The sequence below is a fragment of the Lonchura striata genome, chromosome 8 (genome assembly GCF_046129695.1).
Source record: "Lonchura striata isolate bLonStr1 chromosome 8, bLonStr1.mat, whole genome shotgun sequence".
NCBI lineage: Eukaryota > Metazoa > Chordata > Aves > Passeriformes > Estrildidae > Lonchura > Lonchura striata.
The window spans coordinates 28,316,565-28,322,705 of record NC_134610.1 but is presented as its reverse complement, the minus strand read 5'-3'; positions in this window follow the sequence as shown (position 1 = coordinate 28,322,705).

Genomic DNA, 6,141 nt, shown 5'->3' with positions numbered 1-6,141 from the left:
AGTGGTAGCTGGTACTTGATTAAGATAGCTGGAGTTTTATTTTGGCTTTAAGCCATATAAAATGGATACTGTAACAAGAAAATGATCCAATTAAAGAAGAAAACCGTATAAGTAGAATAGAACAAAATAAAAATTCAACAGATTAAATATGTTTAAAATAAATAGTTAATTGCTTATCAGCTAGGGTGTTAAGAGATGGACTGAGCAGGATTGAGGATTACTTTTACCAATGGGCTCACTTTCCTGAAATAGGGGAAAATAAATAAAAGCATTGCTTGTGTTTACAGAGATGATTTGCAATAGTAAAAGAAGTATTACAATCAGATGCATGTTACTTCCTATGGCAGGAAAAATGACAATCCCCAGCAGCAAAACTCCAGAGGCAGGTAACAGGGCAGCATCAAGAACTTGAAAGGAGGCAAGAACAGAGGCAAAACCTTTAACAGATGTCTGAGGAAGTTCTTTGATACCTGAACTCCACAGGAAGTCTCAAAACATCTCCCAGATGGCAGTATCTGTATCACACAGGCGTCCTGCAGTGGCAGCAAGGACCCAGACTGGAGGCCTCTGACAATGGAGAATTCTTTATAGGCCATGCTTGGAAAGTGATTAAAAATAACCCAATGAAAACAAAAGCAATGCAAGCAACTAGTGATACACACTAAAATGTAAACGTGGTGGTGGTTGGACTTTGTGCTTTGGTTTTGCCTTTATTTTTTCATCATACATAAAAAATGACTGTGGTACATGGCATTACACCAGCATGAAGGAAGTAGAGATGGCAGCTGACAAGCTGTCATGAACTGCAGACTTGCTTTTCTAACACAATAATCAAAGTATGAAAACATAGTAACTCCCAAGAAGTTTGTACTGCAGGCCTGTCTCCAGTGACTGAAATGTCCAAGAGCAGCTTCAACACAGAGAAGTATAGAAAGAAACTGTAATTGGCCAGAAGAGAAAAAGCAACCTTCATCCAGGAGCATAGATGTGGTTTTTTACTTGCACATGGGCATGTAAATGCATCTTAACACGGGAAGACAGAATATCTGGAAGTCATTCTCCCATCTTCAGACAGTGACTCAGAGAGATCTTAAGATATATAAGCCACATGAATACTTATGCATTTATTAACTGTAACTTCTAGAAATAGTAAGCAGATGCTATGCATGACAGCATTTAGTAATAAAACATCTCTGTTTCTGTAAACTCTGCAGAACTGTCTCACCAAAATTTTACACACAACACAGCAAAATCAAAAAAACACAGGGTGGAAATGACTAGCAGGGAAGCACCTTGGACTAAGTTGGCTTGCTTAGCAAATCAAAAAGCCCACTTGCTTCTTCTGTAGAATACCAGAGTCAGCGAAATGATTGGAGAAGTAAAGCTGAGTTTCTTGAACAAATGTTGACCCATTGCTGTCCCAGGCCCATGATACTTTGTGTGGAGGTGGCAGAGAATTTCAAACATCATCCTGAAACACAGAATAACCTCAAGACAAGAAAAACACTTTTTGGAAACATATTACCTGATTAAGATAACCAGGCTTGGCATCAGCTAGTTGAAAAAATTATACTTTACCTTAGCACCAACAAATTATAGGATAGGAGGTGTATAACAATGTGTTATTTCACACAGACAGAATCACCCACATCAGCAGGCACCTCTAGCCTTAGTTTAGATACTAAGCAGGAAGCCCACTTTCTAAAAGGCAAAAGTTGCAAAGGAAGCTTCTCAGTGATCACCTGAGAGTCCTCCATGAGTCACATATGAATGACTCTCTTGCCACAGAAAAGCAGGTGACAAAGGGGCCGATGTTGCAGACCCAGCAAATGGAGAAGTAGCTTTACACCTGTGTTCCAAAGCACTGCTCCAGCACCAGGCAAACAGGAAAGGCAGTGATCCAGCCTCCGCCTGCAGGAGACTCCAGCTGCACTGGAGTTTGGAGCTCTAATGGCAATTACAACTTTGCTGCTGCTGCGTGGGTAGCAAAACAACCCTACAGCTTCTCACTAAGAAGTCATGTTCACCATCTTCAAGAGAAAAAACCCCAAGCTCATTTACAAAGTGTGCTGTCTCCAATTTTCTAAGCTTTAAATGAGGCCTGTACCTGAAAAAAACTGCACTTGTATTAAATGATGACTTGTCATTGCACTTTGTGAATGCTTCACACTAAGTTTAAGTTACCATGGTTACATTTTTCATGATAATATAACACTAAACAGGAGGGAATAAGAAACAATTATGCCTTTGATTTTGCTTTTTTTTTAAGAATATCAGGTGTTTGTGAGCTTTGTTAAAGTACTGACACAATCTGGAGAGGGACCTTTAAGCTACAGAAGGACTTTTTACAAAGGCATGGAGTGATAGGATAAGGGGGAATGGCTTTTAACTGAAAGAGGGCACCTAGGAAGGTGGTGAGACACTGGAACATGTTTCCCAGAGCAGGTGTGGATACCCCAACCCCTGGAAGTGTTCAACGCTGGATGGAGCTTTGAGGAAGCTGGCCTAGTGGAAGATGTCCCTTCCCATGGCAGGGGGACTAGATTATCTTTAAAGTCCCTTCCAACCCAAACCACCCTATGAGCCTATGAGTACCCTGTAACTGGTAATGGTATGACAGCAATATAAACATTAACATTTGTATACAGATGAAGGTTTAATATATATTGAAATGAGTAAAAAATTCACTCACTGAATATTATGTACATTCCAATCCTGTCAAAATTAACTTAGAACCTAAAGCTACAAAAAGCTCCAGCTCTATCTCAGCAGGGCTTTAAAGTCTAATCTATACATCATTGTCCTAATTACAGAAATACAAGATACATGTACAGAAACATCTCCAACCTAATGTAAAGAATAATTAAATAATTTTGTATATATTTAACTTACTTTTATTGAATGAGGAAACAGCTTTTTCTGAAGGTCATTTATTTGGTCTTAAAAACTGAAACTCAAGCCACCTGGTTTTCATTTCCTGCCATATTCCTTCTGTCTCAGCTACATACTGTGCTAAAAACAAAGGCTCTATTCTTTAATTGTGAATATAAGACGCCTTTAACCTTCATTCTGTTGGTAGTGCCTTGGAATTTGAAAATGTTGATATACAATATCCTCTTTTATGAGCTAAAATAATAAATGGCCAGTTGCATTCCTTTTATCAGCTGGGCTCAAGACCTGCAGATCCTTGGAGACTTAAGAATTCAACAGAGACAAAAATGTATGACTTTCAAAGCAAAATCACTATTTGAACACAGTTCTGTTCTACTGTTTTGGATGACAGGCAGGGATTGAAGGTCACTGTTTCTAAAGTTACCTAAGAAAAGTCTAGAAATAAGTCACCTCAGACCCTGTCACCCTATGGTGGTGAACAGCTGTCACATCTGGTCTCAATCAACAGCCAGGAACCACCAGCAAAGGGCAAGCCTATTCCCAGGCTTGCATCAGGGATGGTTTTAACAGAAACCACTGCTTCAGAGCAGCAGGACCAGTGAAAGATGGCATTCTTCAGCAAGAAACACAAGCCCTCAGAGGAAATGGGGCACAAGGGGAATGACTTGTACAGCGTATTGAAGAATTTTATTGGCCAGCTCAGTGTAGAAGATGGTTGCTAATAAAACAAAAAAACATTTGTCTATCAAGGTGACCAAAATGTCTTCTACCTCTGAAAGGAAAAAATTTTTCCAGTGAAGAAACAAATGTGTGTAGACTCTGAAGATGATTTTTAAGACAAACAAGCAAGCAAAATAATTTTCCATCAAGAAAGCAAGCTTTAAAACCCAAAAATCTAATTATGACCACTAGTAATTGACAGTCACACTAAGTAAGTCATAGTAATTGCTTTGAGATCCATCTGATACTATCTTGGGATAAAGAGATCAGGTCCATTAATTTAGTCCCTCCTCATTTATTCAGAATTCATAAAACATTTGCAGCTATTTAGCCTGCAAATAAAACAGCTTATTCATAACTTCCAGTGCATTTGGCCTGGGGCTCATGTTAAGAGTGAAGAAGCAGCACGCCCTACCCAGTGGTGTGCTGGATCCCTTAACCAGGTTGCTGGACAGCCTTTACCAGCCCTACCTTGATTTCCAGGGGTACAGCTGGGAAGGGAGTGCAGGGAGGGCTGCACTTCAAACCACACAGGTCAGAGGAACCCTGGAGGCCAGCGAGAGCAGAAATCTTTCCATTACTACTGGTGAGATTCAAGACAGCATATGGCATCACACTGATGCATACATTTATACTTTGGATCAGACTCTCACATTTACATCTTCCATTCTTATTAACCTGACAAAGAGCAAGATTTTACAGTTGGTTCACAGATGTACATTAAGTAACAGGCAATCATTCTACTTGCACATCAACACTTCCCACAGTTAGTGAAGAACCAAAAATTGAAAGCTGTTTCCCATCCCACCCCAGGCTATTAGTACTGAGGATATTCATTACAGCAGATTACACTGAGGGAAACTATGCTCCTTAGCTTGGAGAAAAATATGTAGAATTATCAGTGTGATGCAACACTGGCTGAAACTTGATTTCACAACAGTCATGGCACCAAAAGGTTTAAGTGGTCTTAAGTGACAAACTTGCAAAAAGTAACAGAATAGAAACTTGTGCCATGTAATCTCCGGGCATCACATGGCTGTAAAATTGATAAGGAAAACCCTCTGGTTTAGTTTGCCTGTGAAACCAGTAAACAGAATGTATGCCACAGTTGATAACAAACATTCCTAATGATTCCTAGCATTTATTGTTATGATCATTCTCTTTGATACAACCATACCAAGCTCCAAGCTCTTTTGTAACATGTCAGAAGCTACTTCACAATCAACCATTTTTTCAGAGACTAATTATTTCATTGACAAGAACAAAATGTTCTTTCGCAGTGAGTGATTCTCTACACATCCAGGAACTGCTGCAGTTGCAAGGACAACCAGGAGGACAGGAGGATTTCTCTTCAGTGCTCTCACTGCCACCACTGCTACTGTGCCAAGACATGCAAAGTGAGAGGAAGTCTGACACAGGGTAAGAGCGCAGCAAATGAGGTGAGAGATGCAGGTTAGAGAGATCCATGGATAAATGAGGTACAAGCAAAATGGGTACAACTGAATCAGAACAGTGGCAGTGAAGGATGTGTATGTGTGTGAAATTAGATCAGAGGACAGAGAAGTGTAAGCAATAAAATGCAACTAAAACCAAACATAAAATCGAGGAAACTTTAGATCCTTATTTCAGCTGCTCTCAGAAAGAAGCTTGGACAACCAAAAAAAATTCTCCCAAACTTTTAAGATTAGCATACCTTAAGGATAAATGCTAGCTTTGGCTAATTTTAGCTCTATCAGCTCAAGCTGATAGAGCTATAGCTCTAGGGCTCAAGGGCTATGGCATCCTTTGATAGAGAAGTTTAAGACTGTAAGGAAATATAGGTATATACAACCAATGCATCCTTTTTTCCGTTAAAAAGGACAAATGAAAAAGATCTGATGAAATCAGAACCCACATTAAGTTGTAAAATATAATAACCTAAACTAGGAAGAGCCCAAAGAAGTATGGCTTACATTCTCCTAATTTACTCCTCCTATCCAAATGCATGATTGTAATTAATTTTTAAAAATAGATTAAAATTAAAAAAAAAAAAACCTAGCCTTTTTTTTTTTTTAGGTGCCTCCATCTCCTTCTGCATACTGGATGAGCCTGTTTAGGATGACCAACTCTAAGAGAAACTTCTGTCCATAGATCTTCTTTTGCAATTCACTGATAAAGCCAGGAGCTCTTTGTAAATCCAGAAAGGGGGTTAGAGGACAACTGGAAAGTTGTCCTTTAAATAAAAACTAATTAAGGAAGTTGAGGGATTGTCTGGACATGCAGATTTTATGCTCATTACTTGTATTTATCAAATATCACATTAATTCTGTGACTAGGTTAACTGCTCAGTTGCCAAGCCATGGTATGTCTCCCATTTCATGAACAAGTAGCAAAACAAATGTTTTGTTCACTTAGCCTGTTTTTCTGCATTAATGGCACAATTAGTTATCATTAAAGGAATTTGAACAGTAGTGATCCAAATTAATTAAAACTCCTTGGTCTTTGCTGTCCAGAATAAGAAGTCTGCAGGTGAATACCAGCCACCACCTC